Source organism: Stegodyphus dumicola, chromosome 9, assembly GCF_044657685.1.
Source record: "Stegodyphus dumicola isolate Sdum_Otavi_A_Nest chromosome 9, ASM4465768v1".
Lineage (NCBI taxonomy): Eukaryota > Metazoa > Arthropoda > Arachnida > Araneae > Eresidae > Stegodyphus > Stegodyphus dumicola.
Window position 1 is genome coordinate 43,035,574 of NC_140776.1, and position 16,693 is coordinate 43,052,266.

At 28.7% G+C, this 16,693-nt stretch overlaps 1 protein-coding gene across 2 annotated transcripts in view; it reads left to right on the top strand.

The window, feature by feature from the left end:
* Nucleotides 1-16,693, top strand: part of LOC118182778 (MAM and LDL-receptor class A domain-containing protein 1-like) — an 81,425-nt gene continuing 64,732 nt past the window's right edge. Inside the window, exon 1 of one of the 2 annotated variants that reach the window (XM_085823386.1) lies at nucleotides 1-140. The gene's annotated coding sequence lies outside the window, so the exon portion shown is untranslated. Of the gene's footprint in view, nucleotides 141-5,994; nucleotides 6,133-16,693 lie in introns of those variants that run through there. The other variant, XM_085823385.1, reaches the window with a different exon arrangement.

The window sequence follows — 16,693 nt, forward strand, 5'->3', positions numbered from 1 at the left end:
GTTTCCATTTTTCATAACTATCATGAAAGTCGAGCAGAAACCAAATTGACTGTTTAAAAAAATTGTGGTGACTACTGTTATTTCAATTTCAAGTGGTTTGGAACTGTTATTTTAAATTCAACATTTCGAAGGAACTGCAGGTAATAAGTAATTTATTACGTGACACATTTGTTCAGATTTATAATATTTAAAAAAAGTCTTAGATATTTATTGTTTTAATTTAATAAGATATTTACTGTTTATGGTGATGGTTACATAGGGTTATTATAAATATAATGTGGTAGTAACATGGTTTTGAAATCAAGGTGATGCAACGTAATTAATATTTTTTGACAGATAATTTCAGCAGTGCAAAACAACGCACGTTTTTCTACTTATATTTAAAATAAATGTATGTTTTTGCTAGCTCTGTTTTAACCGTGCGACAACGGAAAACGTAGGAACTAAAATTTATGTTTTATTCTAAGATTTAAATTATTCTTTATTTCAATTGTTACTTAATTTGTGAACATTTTATTAAAATTAACATACATTATTTGCGAATATTTTATTGAAGATATCACATATTATAAAAATCCATTTATGTTTTTAACACAGAAACATAAACGTGAAATAGCTATGAAGTAAAAGTGTTTTGAATATATCGAATTTTATTCTTTTATTTATTATATGAATAAAATAAACGAAAGCAGTGATGCGTTAATTCGGTTTATTAGCCCAGAAGGGCTATTAATTTCGTTTTGGCATTTTGCGTTCAAAACTTTAAATGTCGATTCACTTTTCAAATTGTTGCCACCAAATATTATCGCCTTATGCTGTATTTAAAGAAATTAAATAATGAAGAATCCCCATTAAATGTATGTATTTTTCTCGGATTGTGATAAAACAACGGTACCTACAGCCATCAAATTTTGAATAACGTAATCTTCTACCGAATATGGGTATCTAGAAGCCCTAATAAAACTGAACGAAAAAATATATGGGTAAAGTGCAGAATCGCCCACTTATGTGTTTGGCGCTTTTTACAAGAGTAAGAAGAATTGGATTTGTCTCAATTTTCTTTGACTTTTTAAGTGAAAATAAGTCGATATGTACCTAGAGTAAAGGGAGTGCGCAATGCCATTTTTGTGTAATTCTGGGATCTTTTTAAGTGAAAATAGGTCGATGTGTACATGGATATCGAGTATGTGAAATCCTTAAAAACGTGGGTGGTTCTTCACTTTCTCCAAAAACATTTTTATGTCCTACACGCGAGCTTGTTTATCGGAAATTCAAAGATATGCTCATTTTAAAATTATTTTGCGATGTTGCTGTTGAACTGAGTTTTATGGTTTAAGTGAAAAGAACTTTTAATAAATAAAGGTAACACACAAAAAGGTTAAAAAGTTTTAAAAAAGTCCCTTTGGGTGCAGTGTAAAATTTGAAAGCTTTCAGATTTTTTAATTAATTAATTAATTAATTAATTTTTTATATTCTGTTGCAGATTCAACGAAATTTTTAATTAAAATTTTGTGAACATGTATTTTTCTTGGACCTTTGTTTATTCGATAATTCATTAATTTATTAATAAATTAGACTGAAATTTATTATTTGTCAGTTTTTTTAGCTATCGTAATTAAGGAAACTATAATATTAATTTATCATAATTAAGGAAACTATAATATCAATTGATTAATAATATTATTACTAATTATTTAATAAAGATTAATTAATAATTATTGAAATAAAGATTTAAATTATTATCTGCGTTTAGCTCTTTTAGAGCGCTTAGTTTGTTAATTGGTAAAATAACTAATTAAATTTAAACGTAAATTACTAATCTTACGTTTTTCTGTAAGAGACATATGACTTATGTCAGACCAGCTTCAAAACCTATAGAATTTCATTTAAAATGCAAGCCAATTTTGCTTTTTTTGCCTCATTTTACAGAATATTTTTTATTCACTTTATTATAAAGCTTATAATTCACTTTTCTTTTCGCTTTGCAATCACCTGTCTTTTTACATGTATATATAATTGGAATATAAGTATATGAAATCCACACTAGTTCGTAGCTTTAAGTTTTATTTCGCTGCCCGTAGACGATGTAGAAATCAATAACATCATTTATCATATCGAGGTTCAGATGTGAATCCCAGAAATGTCACTTATGCTTGTATTGTATGGGAGCTTTATGACATGGAAAGGCTTACGAGTTCTCTGAGTATCTGAGTTGATAATAATGTAAAATATAGTAAATAACCATGGACAATATTTGGCGATAGTGTAAGAAGGCTATAAGATTACCAGATTCCGTCCTTCAAGGTATTTATTATCGAATTGCGATGGGGATGAGCAAAATCGTTCTGTCACCCAAGTCTTCATGACAAAAGAGTTTTCGAATCCCCACAGAGTAATTTCAAAATTCGTTTTTATGGCGAGCTATAACGCTAACTGCAAGCAGCAGTTGCAACATTTTGCTTGGACTGGGATTAAAATAAAATTAGAATAACTCTGTATAGTTTGTCAGTAAAATGTTTTAAAGATTAGGATTCAAATTCTTAATTGGAGGGGGGAAATCTTTTTACAGGCTAGCTGTAACGAGTTAACCGTCAAATTAGTTAACAGAGACAAACCCAGTTATTTTTGGAGGAATATGTATTGCCTCAAAACAAGAGTTTATAATGTATTGCTTTCATTTGCAAACAAATTTTTAAAAATAATTTCCAGAGACTGAAATTTTCTTTCTAAAATATATTTAAGAATGTATTATTTGGCGGATTAAACCACTTGTATTTTTCTTAATATTATTATTCTAGTTAAAGCCGTAAAAATGTTAAAAATTTGAATTTCGGTATACGTCCAAGGAAAGAATAGGTAGCTCTTTCATAGACTTAACTTCTAGAGAACTAAGGCAATAGTAATATACTACATAATGTATGCAATGAGCTGAGGTATCTGAACTGAAAAGAAGGGAAATAATAGAATCGGACTTTGTAAAGTCTTGGCCACCTTCAAAGATTAAACCCAGAACAACGATTGTGGCAAAATTGTATCAGATGGCACAAACAACGAAAATCGATCAGAATGAAGATGTTCCGATGCACTTGTTTTTGGCCTGTTGTAATAACTACTGTATGGTATTCTACAGTAAATTAGGACCGTTGACATTTGCGTACTTCTTTTTCTTCATTGAAAGAGAATTAGATTTTAGTAGTAACCCAAAACGCTGTTTATTATTCTGTAAGGGAAATACAGTGTGTTTACCTTACGTAGAAACACATAGTCAGGCTCATTCATAGAAATGAGGAATTCATTCCTACAGTTCTTCAGAGCGTGACACATTCTCATTTCCATGGTTATGCCCATTGTGTGACCCAGGTGAACTTGAAAATCTTTCGCTTAATTAATTTCAACTTTGTTATCCACAGTATCAGAATTATGTCTTTTTACACATCGTCCGACATATATTATTGAATCTCTTAGTTGTCACAAAATGGCTTTCAGTTTATACTAACTGAAACGGATTTTATTATCAAAGGTGCAATCCTCGCTGTTTTGGTAGCAACGATAATGAAACTGTCTAACTGATAACTAAAACTTGTATTCTTAAGTAGGAGTCGCAAATAAAAAAGAGCTCTAAAACACAATTTTTATTAATATTTCAGCTAACGGTTTTAGTTAGTAATATTCTTTTATGCAAAATATTTCTTGAAAATATTGATTTTAAAATTTTTGAGCAAATAAGTCTATCATTACGTTATATTTTTAATTTGTTAGATTATAAAAATCCATAATTAAGAATACAATCAAATTTCCTGTGAGCATAAATTAATCAAATGTTAATACAATAATAAGTCGTCTACAATGAGAAAAAAATAGTAGTTTTAATTTGGTTAATTTTAGAGACAGAACTTGTTTTATACCAATTTACGGTTTACTTAATATTTCGTTTAACAGACAGTAAGGAAAGTAAAATTTGAATAAATTGATAAATTAACTCTCGAATTTTATCATAAAGTTTGATCATAGCTTGTTATACAAAAGAATATTTAATATTTACCATTAAGGTTACGAGATATTTAATATTAACACTGAAATTAAAATTAATATAGAAAAAGATCAGATATTAGCACTGAAATTAAAATTAATATAGCAAAAAAATAGAGAATTGAATATAGAAAATTATAGATTATAGAAATAGAATTTAGAATTTAGAATAAAGAGAAAAATTATAACAGCTGATGGCAAGCATAAATTGCTATGAACAATAATGTTAATTCTGTTTTTATTATTACCATAGGTACAAATATATTATGCGTAAGCATTTAATTTTAACGCTTTTGATAATTAAAGTTATAGAAGAACTAAACGAAAATAACAGTATAAAGAACAATAATTGTTTAAAAGCAAAGCATCGTTTATATTGAACTGAAAGTTATAATTAATAATTCTAAATTTGAGTATTTTGTTGGCTTTATGTATCATATTTATCCAGGAATATTATGAAGCTGTAATCGCTTTCATTTAAAAGTTCATTATATGTAAAAATATATCTCTTCTATTTTAATTCTTTGAGACGTCAGCCACATTTTCAGCATATTACGGCATATAATTCTGTTTAAAAGCTTTTTCGGAAACATGAAACATCTAAAACTTTGTCATTTGCAGGAAAATTGGCTCAAGCACTGTGCACATAAAATGTAATACAGATAATGTGCTCTAAGAGTTCCCACATGAAATTATTCAAAATAATTTACATTCTTTTAGTTAGCATTTATATAAATTCCGTGACAAAAAGGACGCCGTTTTGTTACCTAATTATTTTAATTTGCATCTATTTTAGTCATTATGGTATAAGATAAATAAAACCTCAGCTCCAGGTTTTCTAACATATGATCGAAATTGTCAAAATAATGTTGGATTTCTTTTTAAAATAATGCAGTTGCAAACTTATGAATAAAACAGCAACATAAACATAATCTTTATCATTCACATATCTGTCGTAAATACAGTTAATACTAAAAACACGAGTTTGAGATGCATAGATTTGCTGAGATGCTGGGTTTTTGAACAAATACATTAACGTGTATTTCGGAAACTTACGGCAGTTTGAAAAAGCGTACAAAAACATGCATCACTTAAAATTCGAATATTTTAAATTTTATGAATTCATATACACATTATATAAATGCATAGATACTATATTTACCACCATAAACTAAACACGGATTTGTCTCAAAAGTTTCAAATCGTGTAAAAGTAAAACTTTAAAAATTATCGTAAAAGTTAGAGCTATAAATTATTAGAGCTAAACTTTTTCTGCATAAGAATGCATGCAAAAACGTCTGCATACTTTATATGACGCTATTTAGAATGAGACATATGTAAACCAACGTTAAGGTGCAGTATAAGATCATATGAATAACTGTAGTCTGCACTGTTGCACTGTAATAGTTTCACAGTTACTTTGTTTTTTAGTGATGAGCTTAAATGTTGCTTATCATACACCTTAAACCCCTTATGATCATAGCTGCTTTGGGAACTAGTAACCAGAAAGTTTGTGTTGCTACAAATATTTTTGTAATTTAATCCGCTTTGGGACAAAAGTTTTCGTCATGTTTCCACACAGATTCAGTAATTATACTTTCATCAACTCTCTGAATACTTTCTCTACGCCTTCAATCGATTAAGTAATACAGCACGTGCACTATAACAGAAAATGAAACATATAACTTTATTACTTGAGAAATGTTACCAGTAATTTTGAAAGTATTTGAGGAAAACGGAAGGGCAATTTTTTAATAAATAAATGCGTTTTTTTAGTAATTTGGAGCAGAATTAGCAAAATCGCCTAATCTTATTCAGATCTAAAATGTGGGTACATGTTTTACATGGTGGCAGAACTATTCAAATATGACATCCTTCATGGCAAACCGTTATTGTTTCACTGCGGTCTACTTTTGTGTTCCATAATTGCTCGGTATTGTGGCGCCAACATCGTCGAACAAATTTTAATCATCTCTTTTCTCTCGCTTCTTTTATTCTTTGGGAACGTATATGATTGAACACGCTACGAATCACTGTTTGTGCATTAAGCTTACCAGCAGCGTTCTGTATCTGCGTGGGATATGAAATGTACGCGGAAACGCGGTAAGAAAAGTTTTCATGGAACTACATTTTAAATTTTTTGTACATTAAAAATGATGAGCATTATTATTGTATGAAGGAAAGTAACATAAAATTTTTGTTAAAGTACTCATGTGAATTTTCATATTTCAAAGTGACTTAACCATTGCAAACCTTTGTGATCAATCAGTTGCGTTAACATTATTTATAAACAAACAGAATAATTGATATTTAAGAATTCCAGTATTGAGATTTTATTCGTATTTTTAAAACTAGCCTGATATTTCTAGTATCGAAAATATTGTCAGTTAGTCGTATATTTATGAATGTAGAGGTTATACTGCTTTTATTCCCAAACAGTTGAAAAATCTCGTTAAAATTAAACAAAGCGACTAAACCAAAAAAGATAAAACTTACGCCATCAAAAGAAAGAAAGAAGACGTTTTTTCTTTTGATGGTGTAAGTTTTATTTTTCTTGGTTTAGTCGCTTTGTTTAATAAAGCATATATAATATGAATTAACTTTAAACGTATTTTATGTATTGCAAAGTGCTAATTTTAGAATAATTAGATTAAAAATAATTTGATATCCGTTTAAATACTTTTCTTTCGTACTGTAAATGTGAGAAGAATATTTTGTGAGGGAGGGATAATACTTTATTCAGGATGATTAAAAATTATTTTATACTTGTCCCTTGCAATTAACTTTTGCTTTCAGTATTATATAATTTTAATTTAATTAATTATAAAATCAGATTACACTGCTGAAGTTTAAAAAAAATGGAAGTAAAACATAATAAAATTGAGTTCAGTAGGGATAAGGACTTTCCCACCAATAAAATTGCATTCAATGTGTATAACGATTCTCCGATCAATAATCTAACAGAAGATTTACAGTGATACAGTCATTATGTTGACCGTTACAAAGAGAAAAAAGAAATCATGAAACAAATATTGCTCAATTTGCTCAATTTTTTAACTGTGTATATTCCTAAATATTAATGCTTTTCAGCTAAATTATTTTTATACAGTTTTTATAAAGTACGTTTTCTTTACAGGAAATATAACTTTGCATATATATCTTATATGCATTTATTAAAACCGAAAATGCAAAGAATGTATGTTTAAAAGCATGTTTTCATCTCAGATAACGGTATTAATTAATGTTTATGCATTTAGTGCTATTTATAACTGATACTAATACTTCAAACCTGTACCTTTTTTATATAATAAACATTCATCTCAATGCGTTAACTCTTAGATAATATATTTTAAAAAGCTAAATAAATTTTGATGCATGAATTCCTTTATTTCCTTTAATGCTTTAAGTCCTTATGATAACATTATTAAAAATTTAAATTATAAATTTCTTAACTGAAACATATTTTAAAAATACTTATTAATTTAAAAAAATGGATTTTAGTAGAACAAAATTTCTGATCACCACCAAAGATCTTTTATTAGTTTAGTTTATTAGTTTATTAACACGCTTACTTTTTAATAAACTAATTCGTCTTGTAAAAAGAACTATAACAAACGATTAAAAAACGCTTTCACAACAAACCATTACAAACTTAATAGAATTTCTAAATACACATAGTACTTATACATTGACATAATTCAGCACTGATTGTCGCTTATTAAGCAAAATGAAGTATTTATTACCCAGGCACACACATAATGATAAAAGAGTATATATTCATTTCGTGGTGCTAGAATGATGATAAACCTCGGAATAGTTAATAATAACATTACATAGTGGGTTCAATACAAAGCAAGGAGATCTTTTATATTTCTGATGTCCAGATTTCACTTTAAATATGTAACACGTTTTTATATGTAATCCGTTTCAATTAGTTCTAAGTAATGAAAATTATTTCTAAAGTACATATTATCATAGGTTCTCAATTATAACACATTCCACTCAGATTACCTCATTAATCTTTTGTACAACTAGAAAGAATTGTGAAAGAAATATTCGGCGCTTTAAGACCTTTTTACGCCTTTAAAAATTACTTATAATATTTTATCTTTCATTAGGAAGTGGTTTAAGATTTTTTTTAATGTATGAGGTGTCTTCTTACGTTTTCGTGTTTCTCCTATAAGACCTATTTTGTTGCAAAGAATGTTTTCGTAATAAGTAACTTTAAAATGGAACAACGTTTTGCAATGTTTAATTTAAAGTCATTTTAAACCATATTTCCTTACTAATAGTTTTACAGTAATCCTAACTTCATTTCACTTTATGATTTTAAATTTAAATTCTTTAAAACACAAGTCATTATTAGTGCAGTATCTTGCGTATCTAGGAGGAGGACTAAAAATCGAAAGTATGCTGTATTTTTTACATTAAATAAGAACAACACATCAAATATTTATGATTTTTTAAAGAAAATCTTTCAATTTATGAGCTGTTACAAAATAATATGACCGTTTTAAGAACTGCACTCTATATCACGTACCGCAAGTTGTTATTCATGTCCTGCATTGGTTACCCTTGCCAGCCTGGTTGAACTTCACCATTGTTTGCTAAAATGAGTTCTAAAAAAAGGCGACAATGTCGGTTGACCCTGCTGCAGAGGAAACCCTACATCCGTATATTCGATGTGGAATTAGATCATTGACTTTGAGCACATCGATAACAATTCACTATTTGAATAAATTATACCATAGACAGGCTCTTCGGTCACAGATCGACAGTGTTTTTGGAAAAGAAATTAGCACTTAACGGACAGATTAGGATTTAAGAACAACTGCAACATGTGAAACCAATTACATTTGATGGAATAAATTAAATATTTACTTCAGTTCGTAAAACATTATATGTTCATAATCTTTAAAAGAAAATATAATTTCGTATAACATGTTCTTTGGCAATTTTATGCAAATCTGCGCTCGAAGGGCCAAAGAACCAGTATAAAAGAAAATAATAAGAATGTTCCAGAATTTTACAAAACTACTATTTTTCGAGTACATGTTTTACACACGAAATGTTAAGATTTCACTTTTAAGCTTTTTCTTTCCAAGCTTAAGCTTAATGAAACGAAAGAATTTCCTTCTCAACGAAATATTTTCTTTTCTCGACGGGTCTTTATTCTTATTAGAAAAAGACCACCAATTAGAGTAGTGATGCAAATATTTAACAAAGCGGATGTTTTTGGATGTAAGATAGAGCGTGTTTCAGTTTCTCGATGCCACATTTGTTTAGTTTTGCCAGCTCTGCTAAGATTGTAATTATTCGGTTTTTTGTTATAGCTGCCGTTATTTTAATTGTTAATCCGGTGAGAAGTTCTGAGTCAACTTTAGGTTTAAATTAAATTGTATAGTCCTTGATTACAAGTTTTTAGTTTTAAATTTTGAATTTGTCTGTTACTTTAGTTTTATTATCACAACTGGTGGCTGATCGTGTAAGCCCAAGGGGTGAATTTCTATTCCGAGTTCTCTTAAATTAAAAAAAATTGTTTTAAACCTTTTCAAGGCTCTGTAATTTATTTTAAACTCAGCGGTAATTCGCTGTAGGTATTTTAGGAGTTTGAAATTAGTGTATAGCACCAGAGCAAGTCAGACTCTGTAAAGTGGCTGAACTATGACCTATTCAGAACTTATGTTTCAAAGAATCAAAATGTGTTAAGAAAACAGAGTGATATTTACTCATCCAAAAAAAGTAATTAATCAATTTGTTAATCTTTACCAACAATATCATTATCAATAATGTTGTAGATGGCCAAAGATTTGTAAGGCTTCACACCTTAATTAGCGCAATTTCTTGAAGCTATAGAGACTTACTTACTTACCACTAGCTGAGCTGCTCTACCACCTGTTAGATGATTATCAGCATTTTTACTCAATTGGTGGAGCATTCTGTTGTCGCTAGGCCCAGCCAAACATCTCAGGGAATTTGTAGCGGAATTTGTAAAGTTACTTCGGAAGATGAATAGTTGTGACTTGTGGTTATTAAAGAAACCCTGTCAAGACTTTGGCTGTGCTAAATGAGGATTTTAGCAATGTTTTATGTATTGTCATTCTGACTCTAGAAGTCAGTGGTAACTTTGATAAAGCTAAGAAGTTATTCAGGTGCATATACTGAACAATATCAACTGGGTATGACTAGCAGATCAATTTTTGCTCCATCCAGCAAAAATTGAAGTATCCACATCCTGTTTCTAGTTACAAAATTAAGAAAACCAAAAATCCATTGTAAAAATCTAGCCTTTCATATTAAATCAACAGAAGTCGTCATAGTATTGCGGAATCAGAAAAATTACTCCTTTTATTTTATAATAAATACATAATTCTTCATCAGCGCGTGGACTTTAAAAACAGGTAGTGTTTCTTAACAGTTTCTATTGACGATAATACTTGAAAGAGTGATCTGATGAAAAGTTTCCTTCTGAATGTGATTTTAGAGTAGACGTATTTTCAAGACAAATAAATAGACGAAGAATCATCGTCTCCTTATTCCGCTGACAATACGTTTCATGTATCTTCATACTTCTATCTTTACCCAGACATGTTTAGCTGTAGCCCTAATGATACTTACACAGGGGTATTCTGACGCGACAGGTCCTTCTGGCGAAGAGGAATATATAGCAAAATATAAAATAATGTATTTAAAAAAAAGGTAAAAGAAAAATCGTTTCTTCCTGTTACTTTGGATCGTTTTTAGAAACGTTTTACCGTCTTAGATGCTCAAATGTCTTAAGAAGCATATCTGGAAAAATCTTGACGAGGGAAATAATTAACCTCTTAATAATTCTTTTGTATGTATATAATTCTATGTACAGAAAAAAAAAACAACATTTTTTTAACTAAGTAAAAGAAAATGAATATAAAGTTACTATTAATAAGAATGAAATGAAATTTAAAAATGAGCAAATAATAAAAAGAATGAACATGGAGTAATACCTCTGATTTTTGTGATGATGATCGTTTTTAACTACTTAGTTTCTTAGTACTTGTAGATGTTTCATGGTTAAATGAATTGCAAGAAACAAATTGAGGCTGCTTATAATGACAATTAGATTCGTTATAGCATTTAGACCTACAACTCTACAGACTTTGAGAAGTTTTATTTTGTAAATTCTGAAGATTATTATATTTAAGTTTCTAATTACTAGAAATTTTAGTTTGTTTCCAAATAAACATAAGTTTTTCATAAATCTATAACTTGTATTTGAATTAATTTACGGTTTTACAACTACATAATAAAAGTTTTTTAGGTATTTCTGGGATACCATTTATTTCATAATCAAAAATAGAAGACATACTAATTTTACCTATGGATCCAATTTTTCTTATAACAGTAAAATAATGAAATAACGATTATTTTGATTTTAAACGTCTTTTAAGCATCATTATATGCAAATTTGCCCTATTAAATTTAGAGGAAAATTCTTTCAACAAAAACAACCACATTATTGATCTCAAGAATATTTCAAGTATATATTTAAGATTATTAAAAAGACTCTTGAATCTGCTCATCTAAAGACAAGGTGACCATAAAGAATAAAACATGAGTTAATGTTTTATACAGTTTTATTAAATAAACTTGTGTCTTTAAAGTGAAAGCCATATTTTCACGGAAAATGCAACTAAGTTAACATATAATATGACTAAGCTGGTACAAATTAATACAAAGAATTTTGTCCTTAAAACTACTAAGTCATTATGTAAAAATTATTTCACAAGGAAGCTTGAAGAATGAAGTATCTTAATTAAATAGCATTAACAAAAACAAATTTGCTGATATTTATTTTTCTTTTGTTTAATTTTAGGATCTCCCGTAGCAAAAGGGAGTCGCCATTGCAAATTAGTCACAAATGCATTATGTTGTAAAATATCATAACTTGATTAGCTTAAATAAATATTCAAAATATTTAGCCTTAAGTAAATAAAAGTTTAACCTTAAGTAAATAACTTAAATTTAACCTTAAGTAAATAAAAGTTAAGTGATAAATTTACACATTTATAGCAAAAGGATGTACTAAAATGTAACAGCAGAATCTTTCACCTAGGAACACCACGTTTCTAATTGGAAAGCAAAGACCCCGACACAAGATTTCCGTAAACTGCCACTCACAATAAGTAATCCCTAAATTTTCTTTTTTGTTAAATAATTATAGTGGTGTTTGTGTTTTTACAAAATACTTTTCGTCTTGAAAATATTGTGCGTAATGAGAAATGGAACATTAAGCTTTGAATAAGAAATAGAACTTCCCCAACTTCATATCAAAGTGGGTCTCGTTGAATTGCTTATTAAAGCTGTGAATAAAAGGAGTATAAATTTTAAGAGTATTTTTTGACTGAAAGGAATTTTATTTTTTGTTTTATTTAAAACAAAAGCGAGATAATTAAGTTCTATACCTGGAATCAGTAATGTTAAAATTATCCGATTCTTAAAAAAATTTTACAAAGAGGGGTAAGTTTCAAATAAGTCATTATTTAGTTAGGCAAAGCTGACGAGATATCAAAACTTATGCGTTGGGAATTTAATTTGTAGTTAATTTATGTATGTATTCATTCATGTAGTTTTCAATGTAAGGTTAACTAACGACTGAATGATGCATATGCTTAAACACTAGAAAAGTTTAATAATTTAGGTATAAACTGAAACACAAACCCACTTTTCTATTTCTTTTTCTATTAGAAATCCTATTTCTCGTATTTATACAGTCTACTTATTAAGCGAAAGATAATTATAATGATAAAATTTTAATCATAATTAATGTTCGAAATGTCAAATAAAAGAACTAACTTTACTTTTATGAAAATATGACACCTTAATGCATTCCCTTTTTACTTTACTTGTGGTATTTTTTTTTCAAATAGTAGTATAAGGCATAAAATGTGTTTATCTCTTTTGTTTCATATGTTTTAGTGTTGAAAGATAGGTATAGTTTACTTTGAATTTCTAAGAAGGAAATCTCTTTATGTTTGCACTAAGAAGAAAAACTTTTAAGTTTTACAAATATATTATGTTTGATAGACATACTATGTCGTGAGTCATCAAATAATAGTTGAAAATCGATTTAATCGCTAAAAGAGATCATTAACGATTCAAATGAGCTGAAAGACTTATTTTACAAGCTATGTTATTATAAGAAATGAATTGAAATGAAACAATGATAATATTGATTATTGTGTTATAAACTTACTTTAGTCTCCGGGCGGTCTTTTCAGTTTGGTTCGGAAAGAAACAATGGTTGATATCTCTTCGAAAAGAGACAGCAACTGACAAGAAATGAAACGATTTTCAATACTAGTAATGTGAGGGAAACAATACTGTCCTATATGTGTCAAAAACTCTAGGCGCAGTGTCTATTAATATTTGCATATATTGTAATAAAAGTATTCATGTCAAGATGGTTTTAAGCCTGTTAAATTGGTCTATGATGACAGCAAACAGAATTTCTAGTAAGTAAGGAATAAATTAGGTTTTCAGTTAACAAGAAGGTTAGAAAACACAAAAATTTTCGTCTTACTTTAAATGATGGCATAAATTTTCTATTCCTAAACTTACTTGTCTTAAAACTATTTTAACAATAGAAACATACTTTTCAATCATAGCATTATATTGGAGGTGAGAGCATTATATTTCTTATTATCTCACGTACACTTTTATAAAAAAAAATTCTATTTCTACTTATGTTCAGTTCGGAACTGGCATAAATACGAACTAATTCTTATGCAGAAAGTAACAACACGCAACATAAAGTGGTTCAAAAAGCGAGATGATTTTACTTAAAAACAAAATTGATGCTTCTTATAATACTAAAAAAATTTATATTTCTTATAATACTAAAACTGATCATTTGAATACCAAATTTCATCATCTGATATAAAAACACTTAAATGACAATTAATGTTTTGTAGCCACAGAAAAGTTATAGAGAGCATTATTGTAATAGTTCGTTAAGAAATTGTACTAGTGAAAAGGTAAGAGCAATTCATGCACAGTTATCTTTGGTAAAACCTCAGTGGTGAACAGTGGATAGATATAGAGATAAGAGAAATCACGAACGCAAAACCTAATCACCTTGATCTCCAACAATTCTGAAAAATAAAGTGAAAAAGATATTATATGTAGTTTGATTTGTATTTGCTACTCTAACTTTTAATCAGATATTAACGTTAAAATAAAGGTTTCCAAATATCTCCAGTAAGCATTTAAAATTTTCTGCCTGGACTAGAATCTCAGATTTTTTGGAGAGAATATTTGAACAGTTTCTAACTTTGTTGATTTTGATGCGAAATCCTCCAGATTTTGATAGACTTGTAGGAAAAAATATTATTATAATTGGAAATATTTAAATAGAAAAAAAATATAAAGTTAGAAAAGTAAAGTAATAGTTCTTTAAAAATACATCATGTATTACTTCCTGATCCAAACGCAAATTCACAGTTGTCTGAAACTAGAGTATCAGTTACATATTGACTCCATTAAAACTGGTGAATAAATTTTCAAGCACACCTATATTCATAGGTTTCGTTATGCGTTTTACATATATTGTTCTTTAAACTAATCGTAAGTTTGCAGTGAATCTAAAGTCGACTGGTATTAGTTTTCCAGTGCCATCTTTCGATAATCGTTTTTTAATATTTCAGGATTTAGTTATTAACGTACTGAAATTTCAAAAAGAGCAGGCTGTTGTTATAAGTTAATATAAGACAGATTTTTATTATTCCATGCACTAATGCTGTACTGCTAAGTGTTAAAAGAACTATTATTTCATTTTCTTAATATTAATTATGTGTATATAATGATTATTCTTTTTTTCAAAGTACTAAGATATTTCTGCATATTTAATGTTATTTATAATTAGACTGTGAATTCTCTCAATATTTGAACATTTTCCCTAATAATAAACTGAAATTAATTTTTATTATTACATTTTCTTCAAATGAAAGGAGGAATCGCAAGTCTTTTATTTTAGATTGAAAAGTAAAAAATACGAACTTATTTCTCTACAAAGCACTTGAATAAATAATTTGTAATTTTGTACAATACTCACAAAAAGATTTGAAAGCTTTCAGATTTTATATTACGCCCAAAGGGGCGATTTTTTAACGTTTTGTGTGTTACCTTTATTTATTAAATATCATGTTCTTCGCACATAAAACATAAAATTCAATCCAACAGCAATATCGCAAAATATCTAAAGGAGTATAGCTTTAGAATTTCCGATACACAGTCTCACGCGCTGGAGATAAAAATGTTTTGTCCCTTACAGTGTTGCCATTGCTCGCTTTGGAATGTTGAGTTTCTTAATCAAAAACTCATAGTGCTTTAGAAATTATGAAAGAGATAATAAAACAAATTTCAAATTTGGGCATCCAGATGCCCATATTCGGGTGGAGACGTATGTTATTCAAAATGTGATGGCTCTAGGTACCGTTGCTTTACTACAGTGCGAGAACCATACATACATTCAGGCAGATTCTTCATTATTTAATTTCTTTAAATATAATACATCTCTCTAATATTTGGTGGCTACAATTTCAGTAGTAATTCGCCGTTTTATAGTGAATCGAAGCAAATTGCCAAAACAAAATTAATAGCACTTCTGAGCTGACGATCCTTTGGGCTAATAATAATTGATTAATAATTTTTATAGTTTTTCATGATTTTAAACTAAATTTCAGATAAAAGGGAAAGCAATTTTATTCAGCCAAAGTTTCATGACGCGATGTGTCTCAATTAATCAGGTCTACTGCATACAAGAATGCATTAAATATTTAACTTTATGATTAAAAGAAACAGGACATGCTTTAGCGACCAACACGTATAGTTTCCTGGGATTATTTTGAAGTAAATGTTTGGAATTTTAGTAAGACTTACTTTAGCAAAGATATGGGAGTAGAAAAAATTAGATAAGAACCAAAATGCATATATAATAATCTGTGTATAGCACACTTTTGTAAAAATTCTTTTTATTTATTTATATTTTATACTTCGTTTAGAAAAAAATGCATTATAAGCAAACATATCTCATAACATATCATAATATTACTGAGTGAAAATAGATTAACATTCTAGCAATCAACACTCAAAGATCTGAATTTTAAAATTGTGCTTAGCTTCAATTGCTTACTTCATATAAGAGAAAGGAAAAATTACTTTGTGAAGCATCCCTTTGAAGGTTAACGAAGAGAATGAGAGATTACATATTTAATAACCCGTCTTCATTGAAATCTAAGCACATCTTACATAGTGCATCTCTACAGGTGATTGGCGCAATACGTAAACAATTATACATGAAAATAAAAATTTTATAGCACATTTTCATTTAAATTCTGTATATCTATTGCTATATTCACACAATTACTGGACGCTTTTATAGAAGAGAATAATTGATTAGATTATTTAACCTTTTGAAAACGGGATGGCCATTATAGTGGCCATAGAATCCTCTCTTTGAAAAGACGGGGTTGTCCACTTTAGTGGCCATGTCTTTTTCCCCCATTTTCCAGGCTGAAAAGTGGGGTGAAATGTCAAATTTGACGTCCCTTGGGTTTTAACCATTTATCTCTTTCAAAGGTCTTCCTTTTGCGACATAGATGCACCCTTCTGAGAATCCATTAAACTA